Raw genomic sequence first — 12990 nt, forward strand, 5'->3', positions numbered from 1 at the left:
CAAAAAGAATATCACATTGTTGAAGAGATGCATGTTTAGTGTTGTTTTAACGTTGGATATGAAAGGAAATTAGACAATATTATCCAAAATGATTCCGTTTCATGATTGCTAAATTAGTGTTGATCAACATTTACGATTGGCATACTATTGTTTGTAATTTAGCCGTTGATATACAGGTGCTAACCCAACATGTTAGAATTGCCAGTGAAGAAAAGTAAAGTTACCTTCAGGCTTTAGGAACCTCTCTTGCCAATGCTAAGAACTGCTTCAATTTTAGAAAAAGAAACTTCTGATTATCTTTGACACGTTTTAAAGGATTAGGAAAAAGATGAAAAGCAGCTTACGGCCATACCTCTCTGGTTCCGCCCGATCTCGTCTGATCTCGGAAGCTAAGCAGAGCAGGGCCTGGTTAGTACCTGGATGGAAGACCGCCTGGGAATCCCAGGTGCCGTAAGCTTTTTCACTTCTCTCTCTGAAAGCCGCCCAGCGCCGTAAATTGTACACCTGCACAATTGTAAAAAAAAATTCACATTGTAGAAGAGATGCAATAGGAAGAAGATGAAAGGTGGCTTACGTCCATACTATCGTCAGGCCATTTGAGGTGGCGGGGACTGCAATGGCCATTCACCGATTGGCTGGGACCCCTGGGCGGGTCTTCTCTAGTCCATCCAATTTTCGGCATGGGATGTCACAGCCTTCTTTGCATACCCTTATTTAACCCACACAAAGATGCCAACGGCAGGCGTGTCATAATTCATTGACGCATTATAAAGGATTAGGAAAAAGATAAAAAGCAGCTTACGGCCATACCTCTCTGGTTCCGCCCGATCTCGTCTGATCTCGGAAGCTAAGCAGAGCAGGGCCTGGTTAGTACCTGGATGGAAGACCGCCTGGGAATCCCAGGTGCCGTAAGCTTTTTCACTTCTCTCTCTGAAAGCCGCCCAGCTCCGTAGATTGTACACCTACACAATTGTAAAAAAAAATGTCACATTGTAGAAGAGATGCAATAGGAAGAAGATGAAAGGTGGCTTACGTCCATACCATCGTCAGGCCATTTGAGGTGGCGGGGACTGCAATGGCCATTCACCGATTGGCTGGGACCCCTGGGCGGGTCTTCTCTAGTCCATCCAATTTTCGGCATGGGATGTCACAGCCTTCTTTGCATACCCTTATTTAACCCACACAAAGATGCCAACGGCAGGCGTGTCATAATTCATTGACGCATTATAAAGGATTAGGAAAAAGATAAAAAGCAGCTTACGGCCATACCTCTCTGGTTCCGCCCGATCTCGTCTGATCTCGGAAGCTAAGCAGTGCAGGGCCTGGTTAGTACCTGGATGGAAGACCGCCTGGGAATCCCAGGTGCCGTAAGCTTTTTCACTTCTCTCTCCGAAAGCCGCCCAGCGCCGCAGATTGTACACCTACAAATTACAAAAAGAATATCACATTGTTGAAGAGATGCATGTTTAGTGTTGTTTTAACGTTGGATATGAAAGGAAATTAGACAATATTATCCAAAATGATTCCGTTTCATGATTGCTAAATTAGTGTTGATCAACATTTACGATTGGCATACTATTGTTTGTAATTTAGCCGTTGAAATACAGGTGCTAACCCAACATGTTAGAATTGCCAGTGAAGAAAAGTAAAGTTACCTTCAGGCTTTAGGAACCTCTCTTGCCAATGCTAAGAACTGCTTCAATTTTAGAAAAAGAAACTTCTGATTATCTTTGACACGTTTTAAAGGATTAGGAAAAAGATGAAAAGCAGCTTACGGCCATACCTCTCTGGTTCCGCCCGATCTCGTCTGATCTCGGAAGCTAAGCAGAGCAGGGCCTGGTTAGTACCTGGATGGAAGACCGCCTGGGAATCCCAGGTGCCGTAAGCTTTTTCACTTCTCTCTCTGAAAGCCGCCCAGCGCCGTAAATTGTACACCTGCACAATTGTAAAAAAAAATTCACATTGTAGAAGAGATGCAATAGGAAGAAGATGAAAGGTGGCTTACGTCCATACTATCGTCAGGCCATTTGAGGTGGCGGGGACTGCAATGGCCATTCACCGATTGGCTGGGACCCCTGGGCGGGTCTTCTCTAGTCCATCCAATTTTCGGCATGGGATGTCACAGCCTTCTTTGCATACCCTTATTTAACCCACACAAAGATGCCAACGGCAGGCGTGTCATAATTCATTGACGCATTATAAAGGATTAGGAAAAAGATAAAAAGCAGCTTACGGCCATACCTCTCTGGTTCCGCCCGATCTCGTCTGATCTCGGAAGCTAAGCAGAGCAGGGCCTGGTTAGTACCTGGATGGAAGACCGCCTGGGAATCCCAGGTGCCGTAAGCTTTTTCACTTCTCTCTCTGAAAGCCGCCCAGCTCCGTAGATTGTACACCTACACAATTGTAAAAAAAAATGTCACATTGTAGAAGAGATGCAATAGGAAGAAGATGAAAGGTGGCTTACGTCCATACCATCGTCAGGCCATTTGAGGTGGCGGGGACTGCAATGGCCATTCACCGATTGGCTGGGACCCCTGGGCGGGTCTTCTCTAGTCCATCCAATTTTCGGCATGGGATGTCACAGCCTTCTTTGCATACCCTTATTTAACCCACACAAAGATGCCAACGGCAGGCGTGTCATAATTCATTGACGCATTATAAAGGATTAGGAAAAAGATAAAAAGCAGCTTACGGCCATACCTCTCTGGTTCCGCCCGATCTCGTCTGATCTCGGAAGCTAAGCAGTGCAGGGCCTGGTTAGTACCTGGATGGAAGACCGCCTGGGAATCCTAGGTGCCGTAAGCTTTTTCACTTCTCTCTCCGAAAGCCGCCGAGCGCCGCAGATTGTACACCTACAAATTACAAAAAGAATATCACATTGTTGAAGAGATGCATGTTTAGTGTTGTTTTAACGTTGGATATGAAAGGAAATTAGACAATATTATCCAAAATGATTCCGTTTCATGATTGCTAAATTAGTGTTGATCAACATTTACGATTGGCATACTATTGTTTGTAATTTAGCCGTTGAAATACAGGTGCTAACCCAACATGTTAGAATTGCCAGTGAAGAAAAGTAAAGTTACCTTCAGGCTTTAGGAACCTCTCTTGCCAATGCTAAGAACTGCTTCAATTTTAGAAAAAGAAACTTCTGATTATCTTTGACACGTTTTAAAGGATTAGGAAAAAGATGAAAAGCAGCTTACGGCCATACCTCTCTGGTTCCGCCCGATCTCGTCTGATCTCGGAAGCTAAGCAGAGCAGGGCCTGGTTAGTACCTGGATGGAAGACCGCCTGGGAATCCCAGGTGCCGTAAGCTTTTTCACTTCTCTCTCTGAAAGCCGCCCAGCTCCGTAGATTGTACACCTACACAATTGTAAAAAAAAATGTCACATTGTAGAAGAGATGCAATAGGAAGAAGATGAAAGGTGGCTTACGTCCATACCATCGTCAGGCCATTTGAGGTGGCGGGGACTGCAATGGCCATTCACCGATTGGCTGGGACCCCTGGGCGGGTCTTCTCTAGTCCATCCAATTTTCGGCATGGGATGTCACAGCCTTCTTTGCATACCCTTATTTAACCCACACAAAGATGCCAACGGCAGGCGTGTCATAATTCATTGACGCATTATAAAGGATTAGGAAAAAGATAAAAAGCAGCTTACGGCCATACCTCTCTGGTTCCGCCCGATCTCGTCTGATCTCGGAAGCTAAGCAGTGCAGGGCCTGGTTAGTACATGGATGGAAGACCGCCTGGGAATCCCAGGTGCCGTAAGCTTTTTCACTTCTCTCTCCGAAAGCCGCCCAGCGCCGCAGATTGTACACCTACAAATTACAAAAAGAATATCACATTGTTGAAGAGATGCATGTTTAGTGTTGTTTTAACGTTGGATATGAAAGGAAATTAGACAATATTATCCAAAATGATTCCGTTTCATGATTGCTAAATTAGTGTTGATCAACATTTACGATTGGCATACTATTGTTTGTAATTTAGCCGTTGAAATACAGGTGCTAACCCAACATGTTAGAATTGCCAGTGAAGAAAAGTAAAGTTACCTTCAGGCTTTAGGAACCTCTCTTGCCAATGCTAAGAACTGCTTCAATTTTAGAAAAAGAAACTTCTGATTATCTTTGACACGTTTTAAAGGATTAGGAAAAAGATGAAAAGCAGCTTACGGCCATACCTCTCTGGTTCCGCCCGATCTCGTCTGATCTCGGAAGCTAAGCAGAGCAGGGCCTGGTTAGTACCTGGATGGAAGACCGCCTGGGAATCCCAGGTGCCGTAAGCTTTTTCACTTCTCTCTCTGAAAGCCGCCCAGCGCCGTAAATTGTACACCTGCACAATTGTAAAAAAAAATTCACATTGTAGAAGAGATGCAATAGGAAGAAGATGAAAGGTGGCTTACGTCCATACTATCGTCAGGCCATTTGAGGTGGCGGGGACTGCAATGGCCATTCACCGATTGGCTGGGACCCCTGGGCGGGTCTTCTCTAGTCCATCCAATTTTCGGCATGGGATGTCACAGCCTTCTTTGCATACCCTTATTTAACCCACACAAAGATGCCAACGGCAGGCGTGTCATAATTCATTGACGCATTATAAAGGATTAGGAAAAAGATAAAAAGCAGCTTACGGCCATACCTCTCTGGTTCCGCCCGATCTCGTCTGATCTCGGAAGCTAAGCAGAGCAGGGCCTGGTTAGTACCTGGATGGAAGACCGCCTGGGAATCCTAGGTGCCGTACGCTTTTTCACTTCTCTCTCCGAAAGCCGCCGAGCGCCGCAGATTGTACACCTACAAATTACAAAAAGAATATCACATTGTTGAAGAGATGCATGTTTAGTGTTGTTTTAACGTTGGATATGAAAGGAAATTAGACAATATTATCCAAAATGATTCCGTTTCATGATTGCTAAATTAGTGTTGATCAACATTTACGATTGGCATACTATTGTTTGTAATTTAGCCGTTGAAATACAGGTGCTAACCCAACATGTTAGAATTGCCAGTGAAGAAAAGTAAAGTTACCTTCAGGCTTTAGGAACCTCTCTTGCCAATGCTAAGAACTGCTTCAATTTTAGAAAAAGAAACTTCTGATTATCTTTGACACGTTTTAAAGGATTAGGAAAAAGATGAAAAGCAGCTTACGGCCATACCTCTCTGGTTCCGCCCGATCTCGTCTGATCTCGGAAGCTAAGCAGAGCAGGGCCTGGTTAGTACCTGGATGGAAGACCGCCTGGGAATCCCAGGTGCCGTAAGCTTTTTCACTTCTCTCTCTGAAAGCCGCCCAGCGCCGTAGCTTGTACACCTACACAATTGTAAAAAGTTGATCACATTGTAGAAGAGATGCAATAGGAAGAAGATGAAAGGTGGCTTACGTCCATACCATCGTCAGGCCATTTGAGGTGGCGGGGACTGCAATGGCCATCCACCGATTGGCTGGGACTCCTGGGCGGGTCTTCTCTAGTCCATCCAATTTTCGCCATAGGATGTCACAGCCTTCTTTGCATACCCTTATTTAACCCACACAAAGATGCCAACGGCAGGCGTGACATAATTTTTTGACGCATTATAAAGGATTAGGAAAAAGATAAAAAGCAGCTTACGGCCATACCTCTCTGGTTCCGCCCGATCTCGTCTGATCTCGGAAGCTAAGCAGAGCAGGGCCTGGTTAGTACCTGGATGGAAGACCGCCTGGGAATCCCAGGTGCCGTAAGCTTTTTCACTTCTCTCTGAAAGCTGCAGAGCGCCGCAGATTGTACACCTACAAATTACAAAAAGTATATCACATTGTTGAAGAGATGCATGTTTATTGTTGTTTTAACGTTGGATATGAAAGGCATTTAGACAATATTATCAAACATGATTCCGTTTCATGGTTGCTAAATTAGTGTTGATCAACATTTAACAATTGGCATACTTTTGTTTGTAATTTAGCCGTTGAAATACAGGTGCTAACCAAACATGTTAGATTTACCAGTGAAGAAAAGTAAAGTTCCCTTTAGGTTTTAGGAACCTCTCTTGCCAATGCTAAGAACTGCTTCAATTTTAGAAAAAGAAACTTCTGATTATCTTTGACACGTTTTAAAGGATTAGGAAAAAGATGAAAAGCAGCTTACGGCCATACCTCTCTGGTTCCGCCCGATCTCGTCTGATCTCGGAAGCTAAGCAGAGCAGGGCCTGGTTAGTACCTGGATGGAAGACCGCCTGGGAATCCCAGGTGCCGTAAGCTTTTTCACTTCTCTCTCTGAAAGCCGCCCAGCGCCGTAGCTTGTACACCTACACAATTGTAAAAAGTTGATCACATTGTAGAAGAGATGCAATAGGAAGAAGATGAAAGGTGGCTTACGTCCATACCATCGTCAGGCCATTTGAGGTGGCGGGGACTGCAATGGCCATCCACCGATTGGCTGGGACTCCTGGGCGGGTCTTCTCTAGTCCATCCAATTTTCGCCATAGGATGTCACAGCCTTCTTTGCATACCCTTATTTAACCCACACAAAGATGCCAACGGCAGGCGTGACATAATTTTTTGACGCATTATAAAGGATTAGGAAAAAGATAAAAAGCAGCTTACGGCCATACCTCTCTGGTTCCGCCCGATCTCGTCTGATCTCGGAAGCTAAGCAGACCAGGGCCTGGTTAGTACCTGGATGGAAGACCGCCTGGGAATCCCAGGTGCCGTAAGCTTTTTCACTTCTCTCTGAAAGCTGCAGAGCGCCGCAGATTGTACACCTACAAATTACAAAAAGTATATCACATTGTTGAAGAGATGCATGTTTATTGTTGTTTTAACGTTGGATATGAAAGGCATTTAGACAATATTATCCAAAATGATTCCGTTTCATGATTGCTAAATTAGTGTTGATCAACATTTACGATTGGCATACTATTGTTTGTAATTTAGCCGTTGAAATACAGGTGCTAACCCAACATGTTAGAATTGCCAGTGAAGAAAAGTAAAGTTACCTTCAGGCTTTAGGAACCTCTCTTGCCAATGCTAAGAACTGCTTCAATTTTAGAAAAAGAAACTTCTGATTATCTTTGACACGTTTTAAAGGATTAGGAAAAAGATGAAAAGCAGCTTACGGCCATACCTCTCTGGTTCCGCCCGATCTCGTCTGATCTCGGAAGCTAAGCAGAGCAGGGCCTGGTTAGTACCTGGATGGAAGACCGCCTGGGAATCCCAGGTGCCGTAAGCTTTTTCACTTCTCTCTCTGAAAGCCGCCCAGCGCCGTAGCTTGTACACCTACACAATTGTAAAAAGTTGATCACATTGTAGAAGAGATGCAATAGGAAGAAGATGAAAGGTGGCTTACGTCCATACCATCGTCAGGCCATTTGAGGTGGCGGGGACTGCAATGGCCATCCACCGATTGGCTGGGACTCCTGGGCGGGTCTTCTCTAGTCCATCCAATTTTCGGCATGGGATGTCACAGCCTTCTTTGCATACCCTTATTTAACCCACACAAAGATGCCAACGGCAGGCGTGTCATAATTCATTGACGCATTATAAAGGATTAGGAAAAAGATAAAAAGCAGCTTACGGCCATACCTCTCTGGTTCCGCCCGATCTCGTCTGATCTCGGAAGCTAAGCAGAGCAGGGCCTGGTTAGTACCTGGATGGAAGACCGCCTGGGAATCCTAGGTGCCGTAAGCTTTTTCACTTCTCTCTCCGAAAGCCGCCGAGCGCCGCAGATTGTACACCTACAAATTACAAAAAGAATATCACATTGTTGAAGAGATGCATGTTTAGTGTTGTTTTAACGTTGGATATGAAAGGAAATTAGACAATATTATCCAAAATGATTCCGTTTCATGATTGCTAAATTAGTGTTGATCAACATTTACGATTGGCATACTATTGTTTGTAATTTAGCCGTTGATATACAGGTGCTAACCCAACATGTTAGAATTGCCAGTGAAGAAAAGTAAAGTTACCTTCAGGCTTTAGGAACCTCTCTTGCCAATGCTAAGAACTGCTTCAATTTTAGAAAAAGAAACTTCTGATTATCTTTGACACGTTTTAAAGGATTAGGAAAAAGATGAAAAGCAGCTTACGGCCATACCTCTCTGGTTCCGCCCGATCTCGTCTGATCTCGGAAGCTAAGCAGAGCAGGGCCTGGTTAGTACCTGGATGGAAGACCGCCTGGGAATCCCAGGTGCCGTAAGCTTTTTCACTTCTCTCTCTGAAAGCCGCCCAGCGCCGTAAATTGTACACCTGCACAATTGTAAAAAAAAATTCACATTGTAGAAGAGATGCAATAGGAAGAAGATGAAAGGTGGCTTACGTCCATACTATCGTCAGGCCATTTGAGGTGGCGGGGACTGCAATGGCCATTCACCGATTGGCTGGGACCCCTGGGCGGGTCTTCTCTAGTCCATCCAATTTTCGGCATGGGATGTCACAGCCTTCTTTGCATACCCTTATTTAACCCACACAAAGATGCCAACGGCAGGCGTGTCATAATTCATTGACGCATTATAAAGGATTAGGAAAAAGATAAAAAGCAGCTTACGGCCATACCTCTCTGGTTCCGCCCGATCTCGTCTGATCTCGGAAGCTAAGCAGAGCAGGGCCTGGTTAGTACCTGGATGGAAGACCGCCTGGGAATCCCAGGTGCCGTAAGCTTTTTCACTTCTCTCTCTGAAAGCCGCCCAGCTCCGTAGATTGTACACCTACACAATTGTAAAAAAAAATGTCACATTGTAGAAGAGATGCAATAGGAAGAAGATGAAAGGTGGCTTACGTCCATACCATCGTCAGGCCATTTGAGGTGGCGGGGACTGCAATGGCCATTCACCGATTGGCTGGGACCCCTGGGCGGGTCTTCTCTAGTCCATCCAATTTTCGGCATGGGATGTCACAGCCTTCTTTGCATACCCTTATTTAACCCACACAAAGATGCCAACGGCAGGCGTGTCATAATTCATTGACGCATTATAAAGGATTAGGAAAAAGATAAAAAGCAGCTTACGGCCATACCTCTCTGGTTCCGCCCGATCTCGTCTGATCTCGGAAGCTAAGCAGTGCAGGGCCTGGTTAGTACCTGGATGGAAGACCGCCTGGGAATCCCAGGTGCCGTAAGCTTTTTCACTTCTCTCTCCGAAAGCCGCCCAGCGCCGCAGATTGTACACCTACAAATTACAAAAAGAATATCACATTGTTGAAGAGATGCATGTTTAGTGTTGTTTTAACGTTGGATATGAAAGGAAATTAGACAATATTATCCAAAATGATTCCGTTTCATGATTGCTAAATTAGTGTTGATCAACATTTACGATTGGCATACTATTGTTTGTAATTTAGCCGTTGAAATACAGGTGCTAACCCAACATGTTAGAATTGCCAGTGAAGAAAAGTAAAGTTACCTTCAGGCTTTAGGAACCTCTCTTGCCAATGCTAAGAACTGCTTCAATTTTAGAAAAAGAAACTTCTGATTATCTTTGACACGTTTTAAAGGATTAGGAAAAAGATGAAAAGCAGCTTACGGCCATACCTCTCTGGTTCCGCCCGATCTCGTCTGATCTCGGAAGCTAAGCAGAGCAGGGCCTGGTTAGTACCTGGATGGAAGACCGCCTGGGAATCCCAGGTGCCGTAAGCTTTTTCACTTCTCTCTCTGAAAGCCGCCCAGCGCCGTAAATTGTACACCTGCACAATTGTAAAAAAAAATTCACATTGTAGAAGAGATGCAATAGGAAGAAGATGAAAGGTGGCTTACGTCCATACTATCGTCAGGCCATTTGAGGTGGCGGGGACTGCAATGGCCATTCACCGATTGGCTGGGACCCCTGGGCGGGTCTTCTCTAGTCCATCCAATTTTCGGCATGGGATGTCACAGCCTTCTTTGCATACCCTTATTTAACCCACACAAAGATGCCAACGGCAGGCGTGTCATAATTCATTGACGCATTATAAAGGATTAGGAAAAAGATAAAAAGCAGCTTACGGCCATACCTCTCTGGTTCCGCCCGATCTCGTCTGATCTCGGAAGCTAAGCAGAGCAGGGCCTGGTTAGTACCTGGATGGAAGACCGCCTGGGAATCCCAGGTGCCGTAAGCTTTTTCACTTCTCTCTCTGAAAGCCGCCCAGCTCCGTAGATTGTACACCTACACAATTGTAAAAAAAAATGTCACATTGTAGAAGAGATGCAATAGGAAGAAGATGAAAGGTGGCTTACGTCCATACCATCGTCAGGCCATTTGAGGTGGCGGGGACTGCAATGGCCATTCACCGATTGGCTGGGACCCCTGGGCGGGTCTTCTCTAGTCCATCCAATTTTCGGCATGGGATGTCACAGCCTTCTTTGCATACCCTTATTTAACCCACACAAAGATGCCAACGGCAGGCGTGTCATAATTCATTGACGCATTATAAAGGATTAGGAAAAAGATAAAAAGCAGCTTACGGCCATACCTCTCTGGTTCCGCCCGATCTCGTCTGATCTCGGAAGCTAAGCAGTGCAGGGCCTGGTTAGTACCTGGATGGAAGACCGCCTGGGAATCCTAGGTGCCGTAAGCTTTTTCACTTCTCTCTCCGAAAGCCGCCGAGCGCCGCAGATTGTACACCTACAAATTACAAAAAGAATATCACATTGTTGAAGAGATGCATGTTTAGTGTTGTTTTAACGTTGGATATGAAAGGAAATTAGACAATATTATCCAAAATGATTCCGTTTCATGATTGCTAAATTAGTGTTGATCAACATTTACGATTGGCATACTATTGTTTGTAATTTAGCCGTTGAAATACAGGTGCTAACCCAACATGTTAGAATTGCCAGTGAAGAAAAGTAAAGTTACCTTCAGGCTTTAGGAACCTCTCTTGCCAATGCTAAGAACTGCTTCAATTTTAGAAAAAGAAACTTCTGATTATCTTTGACACGTTTTAAAGGATTAGGAAAAAGATGAAAAGCAGCTTACGGCCATACCTCTCTGGTTCCGCCCGATCTCGTCTGATCTCGGAAGCTAAGCAGAGCAGGGCCTGGTTAGTACCTGGATGGAAGACCGCCTGGGAATCCCAGGTGCCGTAAGCTTTTTCACTTCTCTCTCTGAAAGCCGCCCAGCTCCGTAGATTGTACACCTACACAATTGTAAAAAAAAATGTCACATTGTAGAAGAGATGCAATAGGAAGAAGATGAAAGGTGGCTTACGTCCATACCATCGTCAGGCCATTTGAGGTGGCGGGGACTGCAATGGCCATTCACCGATTGGCTGGGACCCCTGGGCGGGTCTTCTCTAGTCCATCCAATTTTCGGCATGGGATGTCACAGCCTTCTTTGCATACCCTTATTTAACCCACACAAAGATGCCAACGGCAGGCGTGTCATAATTCATTGACGCATTATAAAGGATTAGGAAAAAGATAAAAAGCAGCTTACGGCCATACCTCTCTGGTTCCGCCCGATCTCGTCTGATCTCGGAAGCTAAGCAGTGCAGGGCCTGGTTAGTACATGGATGGAAGACCGCCTGGGAATCCCAGGTGCCGTAAGCTTTTTCACTTCTCTCTCCGAAAGCCGCCCAGCGCCGCAGATTGTACACCTACAAATTACAAAAAGAATATCACATTGTTGAAGAGATGCATGTTTAGTGTTGTTTTAACGTTGGATATGAAAGGAAATTAGACAATATTATCCAAAATGATTCCGTTTCATGATTGCTAAATTAGTGTTGATCAACATTTACGATTGGCATACTATTGTTTGTAATTTAGCCGTTGAAATACAGGTGCTAACCCAACATGTTAGAATTGCCAGTGAAGAAAAGTAAAGTTACCTTCAGGCTTTAGGAACCTCTCTTGCCAATGCTAAGAACTGCTTCAATTTTAGAAAAAGAAACTTCTGATTATCTTTGACACGTTTTAAAGGATTAGGAAAAAGATGAAAAGCAGCTTACGGCCATACCTCTCTGGTTCCGCCCGATCTCGTCTGATCTCGGAAGCTAAGCAGAGCAGGGCCTGGTTAGTACCTGGATGGAAGACCGCCTGGGAATCCCAGGTGCCGTAAGCTTTTTCACTTCTCTCTCTGAAAGCCGCCCAGCGCCGTAAATTGTACACCTGCACAATTGTAAAAAAAAATTCACATTGTAGAAGAGATGCAATAGGAAGAAGATGAAAGGTGGCTTACGTCCATACTATCGTCAGGCCATTTGAGGTGGCGGGGACTGCAATGGCCATTCACCGATTGGCTGGGACCCCTGGGCGGGTCTTCTCTAGTCCATCCAATTTTCGGCATGGGATGTCACAGCCTTCTTTGCATACCCTTATTTAACCCACACAAAGATGCCAACGGCAGGCGTGTCATAATTCATTGACGCATTATAAAGGATTAGGAAAAAGATAAAAAGCAGCTTACGGCCATACCTCTCTGGTTCCGCCCGATCTCGTCTGATCTCGGAAGCTAAGCAGAGCAGGGCCTGGTTAGTACCTGGATGGAAGACCGCCTGGGAATCCTAGGTGCCGTACGCTTTTTCACTTCTCTCTCCGAAAGCCGCCGAGCGCCGCAGATTGTACACCTACAAATTACAAAAAGAATATCACATTGTTGAAGAGATGCATGTTTAGTGTTGTTTTAACGTTGGATATGAAAGGAAATTAGACAATATTATCCAAAATGATTCCGTTTCATGATTGCTAAATTAGTGTTGATCAACATTTACGATTGGCATACTATTGTTTGTAATTTAGCCGTTGAAATACAGGTGCTAACCCAACATGTTAGAATTGCCAGTGAAGAAAAGTAAAGTTACCTTCAGGCTTTAGGAACCTCTCTTGCCAATGCTAAGAACTGCTTCAATTTTAGAAAAAGAAACTTCTGATTATCTTTGACACGTTTTAAAGGATTAGGAAAAAGATGAAAAGCAGCTTACGGCCATACCTCTCTGGTTCCGCCCGATCTCGTCTGATCTCGGAAGCTAAGCAGAGCAGGGCCTGGTTAGTACCTGGATGGAAGACCGCCTGGGAATCCCAGGTGCCGTAAGCTTTTTCA

At 44.9% G+C, this 12990-nt stretch overlaps 27 non-coding genes across 27 annotated transcripts; all 27 read left to right on the forward strand.

Annotated features, from left to right (window-relative positions):
* The first annotated feature begins 338 nt into the window (after window positions 1–338).
* On the forward strand, window positions 339–457 carry LOC134118372 (5S ribosomal RNA). The gene has a single exon (XR_009949930.1). It is a non-coding gene; the product is annotated as a 5S ribosomal RNA (ribosomal RNA).
* A 339-nt stretch (window positions 458–796) lies between these two features.
* LOC134118373 (5S ribosomal RNA) lies at window positions 797–915 on the forward strand. The gene has a single exon (XR_009949931.1). It is a non-coding gene; the product is annotated as a 5S ribosomal RNA (ribosomal RNA).
* A 340-nt stretch (window positions 916–1255) lies between these two features.
* On the forward strand, window positions 1256–1374 carry LOC134118674 (5S ribosomal RNA). Its single transcript, XR_009950235.1, has one exon. It is a non-coding gene; the product is annotated as a 5S ribosomal RNA (ribosomal RNA).
* A 395-nt stretch (window positions 1375–1769) lies between these two features.
* LOC134118374 (5S ribosomal RNA) lies at window positions 1770–1888 on the forward strand. The gene has a single exon (XR_009949932.1). It is a non-coding gene; the product is annotated as a 5S ribosomal RNA (ribosomal RNA).
* A 339-nt stretch (window positions 1889–2227) lies between these two features.
* Window positions 2228–2346, forward strand: LOC134118375 (5S ribosomal RNA). Its single transcript, XR_009949933.1, has one exon. It is a non-coding gene; the product is annotated as a 5S ribosomal RNA (ribosomal RNA).
* A 340-nt stretch (window positions 2347–2686) lies between these two features.
* LOC134119054 (5S ribosomal RNA) lies at window positions 2687–2805 on the forward strand. The gene has a single exon (XR_009950615.1). It is a non-coding gene; the product is annotated as a 5S ribosomal RNA (ribosomal RNA).
* Window positions 2806–3200: 395 nt separating this feature from the next.
* LOC134118376 (5S ribosomal RNA) lies at window positions 3201–3319 on the forward strand. Its single transcript, XR_009949934.1, has one exon. It is a non-coding gene; the product is annotated as a 5S ribosomal RNA (ribosomal RNA).
* Window positions 3320–3659: 340 nt separating this feature from the next.
* Window positions 3660–3778, forward strand: LOC134119079 (5S ribosomal RNA). Its single transcript, XR_009950640.1, has one exon. It is a non-coding gene; the product is annotated as a 5S ribosomal RNA (ribosomal RNA).
* A 395-nt stretch (window positions 3779–4173) lies between these two features.
* Window positions 4174–4292, forward strand: LOC134118377 (5S ribosomal RNA). The gene has a single exon (XR_009949935.1). It is a non-coding gene; the product is annotated as a 5S ribosomal RNA (ribosomal RNA).
* Window positions 4293–4631: 339 nt separating this feature from the next.
* On the forward strand, window positions 4632–4750 carry LOC134119125 (5S ribosomal RNA). Its single transcript, XR_009950687.1, has one exon. It is a non-coding gene; the product is annotated as a 5S ribosomal RNA (ribosomal RNA).
* Window positions 4751–5145: 395 nt separating this feature from the next.
* LOC134118378 (5S ribosomal RNA) lies at window positions 5146–5264 on the forward strand. The gene has a single exon (XR_009949936.1). It is a non-coding gene; the product is annotated as a 5S ribosomal RNA (ribosomal RNA).
* Window positions 5265–5603: 339 nt separating this feature from the next.
* On the forward strand, window positions 5604–5722 carry LOC134118380 (5S ribosomal RNA). The gene has a single exon (XR_009949938.1). It is a non-coding gene; the product is annotated as a 5S ribosomal RNA (ribosomal RNA).
* A 394-nt stretch (window positions 5723–6116) lies between these two features.
* On the forward strand, window positions 6117–6235 carry LOC134118381 (5S ribosomal RNA). The gene has a single exon (XR_009949939.1). It is a non-coding gene; the product is annotated as a 5S ribosomal RNA (ribosomal RNA).
* Window positions 6236–6574: 339 nt separating this feature from the next.
* On the forward strand, window positions 6575–6693 carry LOC134118991 (5S ribosomal RNA). Its single transcript, XR_009950552.1, has one exon. It is a non-coding gene; the product is annotated as a 5S ribosomal RNA (ribosomal RNA).
* Window positions 6694–7086: 393 nt separating this feature from the next.
* LOC134118382 (5S ribosomal RNA) lies at window positions 7087–7205 on the forward strand. The gene has a single exon (XR_009949940.1). It is a non-coding gene; the product is annotated as a 5S ribosomal RNA (ribosomal RNA).
* Window positions 7206–7544: 339 nt separating this feature from the next.
* LOC134118737 (5S ribosomal RNA) lies at window positions 7545–7663 on the forward strand. The gene has a single exon (XR_009950298.1). It is a non-coding gene; the product is annotated as a 5S ribosomal RNA (ribosomal RNA).
* A 395-nt stretch (window positions 7664–8058) lies between these two features.
* On the forward strand, window positions 8059–8177 carry LOC134118383 (5S ribosomal RNA). The gene has a single exon (XR_009949941.1). It is a non-coding gene; the product is annotated as a 5S ribosomal RNA (ribosomal RNA).
* Window positions 8178–8516: 339 nt separating this feature from the next.
* Window positions 8517–8635, forward strand: LOC134118384 (5S ribosomal RNA). The gene has a single exon (XR_009949942.1). It is a non-coding gene; the product is annotated as a 5S ribosomal RNA (ribosomal RNA).
* Window positions 8636–8975: 340 nt separating this feature from the next.
* LOC134118675 (5S ribosomal RNA) lies at window positions 8976–9094 on the forward strand. The gene has a single exon (XR_009950236.1). It is a non-coding gene; the product is annotated as a 5S ribosomal RNA (ribosomal RNA).
* Window positions 9095–9489: 395 nt separating this feature from the next.
* On the forward strand, window positions 9490–9608 carry LOC134118385 (5S ribosomal RNA). Its single transcript, XR_009949943.1, has one exon. It is a non-coding gene; the product is annotated as a 5S ribosomal RNA (ribosomal RNA).
* Window positions 9609–9947: 339 nt separating this feature from the next.
* LOC134118386 (5S ribosomal RNA) lies at window positions 9948–10066 on the forward strand. Its single transcript, XR_009949944.1, has one exon. It is a non-coding gene; the product is annotated as a 5S ribosomal RNA (ribosomal RNA).
* Window positions 10067–10406: 340 nt separating this feature from the next.
* On the forward strand, window positions 10407–10525 carry LOC134119055 (5S ribosomal RNA). Its single transcript, XR_009950616.1, has one exon. It is a non-coding gene; the product is annotated as a 5S ribosomal RNA (ribosomal RNA).
* Window positions 10526–10920: 395 nt separating this feature from the next.
* LOC134118387 (5S ribosomal RNA) lies at window positions 10921–11039 on the forward strand. Its single transcript, XR_009949945.1, has one exon. It is a non-coding gene; the product is annotated as a 5S ribosomal RNA (ribosomal RNA).
* Window positions 11040–11379: 340 nt separating this feature from the next.
* On the forward strand, window positions 11380–11498 carry LOC134119080 (5S ribosomal RNA). The gene has a single exon (XR_009950641.1). It is a non-coding gene; the product is annotated as a 5S ribosomal RNA (ribosomal RNA).
* Window positions 11499–11893: 395 nt separating this feature from the next.
* On the forward strand, window positions 11894–12012 carry LOC134118388 (5S ribosomal RNA). Its single transcript, XR_009949946.1, has one exon. It is a non-coding gene; the product is annotated as a 5S ribosomal RNA (ribosomal RNA).
* Window positions 12013–12351: 339 nt separating this feature from the next.
* On the forward strand, window positions 12352–12470 carry LOC134119126 (5S ribosomal RNA). The gene has a single exon (XR_009950688.1). It is a non-coding gene; the product is annotated as a 5S ribosomal RNA (ribosomal RNA).
* A 395-nt stretch (window positions 12471–12865) lies between these two features.
* Window positions 12866–12984, forward strand: LOC134118389 (5S ribosomal RNA). Its single transcript, XR_009949947.1, has one exon. It is a non-coding gene; the product is annotated as a 5S ribosomal RNA (ribosomal RNA).
* The last annotated feature ends 6 nt before the right edge of the window (window positions 12985–12990 follow it).

This window comes from Pungitius pungitius, unplaced genomic scaffold, assembly GCF_949316345.1.
Source record: "Pungitius pungitius unplaced genomic scaffold, fPunPun2.1 scaffold_24, whole genome shotgun sequence".
NCBI lineage: Eukaryota > Metazoa > Chordata > Actinopteri > Perciformes > Gasterosteidae > Pungitius > Pungitius pungitius.